Source organism: Scylla paramamosain, chromosome 17 (genome assembly GCF_035594125.1).
Source record: "Scylla paramamosain isolate STU-SP2022 chromosome 17, ASM3559412v1, whole genome shotgun sequence".
NCBI lineage: Eukaryota > Metazoa > Arthropoda > Malacostraca > Decapoda > Portunidae > Scylla > Scylla paramamosain.
This window is the reverse complement of record NC_087167.1, coordinates 19,133,064-19,135,000: the sequence shown is the minus strand read 5'-3', so window position 1 is coordinate 19,135,000 and position 1,937 is coordinate 19,133,064.

Below are 1,937 nucleotides of genomic sequence, written 5' to 3'. Positions count from 1 at the left end.
ATTCATGCGTTTTTTTTTTTTTTAGTTTTGGTAACTGAGAAGCTCAAAAACACTCATATTACAGGTTCCTCGTAATGTCCTTTTGTTTTTCCATATATCGTACTTTTCATTTAATTTGGCGATTTTTGTACGTAGCAAGAAAAAAAAAACATTCAAAATACTTGTTTTTGATAACGTTCTTGTGTTTCTCCATGAAAGGTGTTATGCATGCATTTTAGCGTTTTAGTACGTAAATATCTCAAAACCACTCAAAAGGCACATTTTCGGTAATGTTGTTTTATTATCTCATATAGGGTGCTTTCCATACTCTTTAATGTTGTGTTGCCTAGCTCGCTCATCAATACTCAAAAGACATGCTTTTATAAATGCCGTTTCCTTTTCCATATAAGTTGCTTTGCATGTATTTTACCGTTTTGGTACCTAACAATGTCAAATAAACTCAAAATACACGTTTTACATAATGCTGTCCTGTTTCTTCATATAGAGTGCTATTTATGTCTTTTAACGTTTTGCAAAGTAGTTCAAAAACACCCATAATACATTTCTTATAATGTCTTTTTGTTTTCTTTTTAGGGTATTTTTCATGCTTTCTGGCTTTTTTGTACTTATAAAGCTCAAAAAGCTCAAATTTTTTTTTCTTTTTAATAATGATATCCTGTTTCTCCATAAAGGCTGGTTTCCATGCGTTTTAGCGTTTTGGTACGTAAGTAGCTCAAAACACTAAAAAGACGTTTTTAGTGAAGTTGTTTTACCATGATTTGTGACGTTTTGGTGCCTAACACGCTCAAAAACACTCAGAAGACACGTTTATGGTAATGTAGTTTCGTTTACCTAAATAGAGAGATTTGCATGCATTTTGGCGTTTTGGTAGCAAACAATGTGAGAAACACTCAAAATATAGGTTTTTGAAATTTTTTTTTTTTTTTTTGTCTGCTTTTCCATTGCTATTGATGAATTTTAGTATTTTATTTAGTATTTTTGCATGCGTTTTAGCTTTTTGGTAAATAGCTCAAAACACTGAAAAGAAACGTTTTTGGTAATGTTTTGTTTTTCCCATATAGGGGCTTTCCATACTTTTTATCGTTTTAGTGACGAGCACGCTCATAAACACTCAAAAGACATGTTGCTGGAAATGTCGATTTGTTTTCCTATATTAAGTGCTTTGCATGCATTTTCACGTTTTCGTAACATCATAAAATACACTTAAAATACATGTTTTTGGTAATGTTGATCTGTTTCTCAATATGGAGAGCAATTGATGCGTTTTAGCATTTTGTTACCTAAGAAGCTCAAAAACTCTCGTAACACATGTTTCTCGTAATATCTTTTCATTTCCTCATATACGTACTTTGCATGCATTTTTAAGTGCTTTCCATGTTTTTTTTTACGTTTTGGACACGCACGCTCATAAAAACTCCAAATCTCGTTTCATTTCACCATATAGGTTGTACTGCATGCATTTTGGCGTTAAAAAATAAGAAATACACTCAAATTACACGTTTTTGTTAATGTTGTTCAGTTTCTCCTTACTATTCATGAGTTTTAGCGTTTTTGTACCTAAAAAGCTCAAAAACACTCACAATATACGTCTATTGTAATACCCATTTGTTGTCCCCATATAGTGTATTACCAATGCATTTTTACGTTTTAATACTTAATAAGCTCAAAAACACTCAAAATACTTTTTTGGGGGAATGTTATTGTTTTTTTGTTTTTTTTCATAAATAGTGATATCCATGATATACGAGGCTTTGCATGCATTTTGCCGTTTTGGTACCTAACAATATGAAAAAAAAATAAAATACATTTTTTTGTTAATATTTTTTTTCTGTTTCTCAATATAGAGTGCTTTTAATGCGTTTTTGCGTCTTGGTAATTATGAAGCTCAAAACACTTACAATACACGTTTCTCGTAATCTGTTTTTGTTTCACCATAA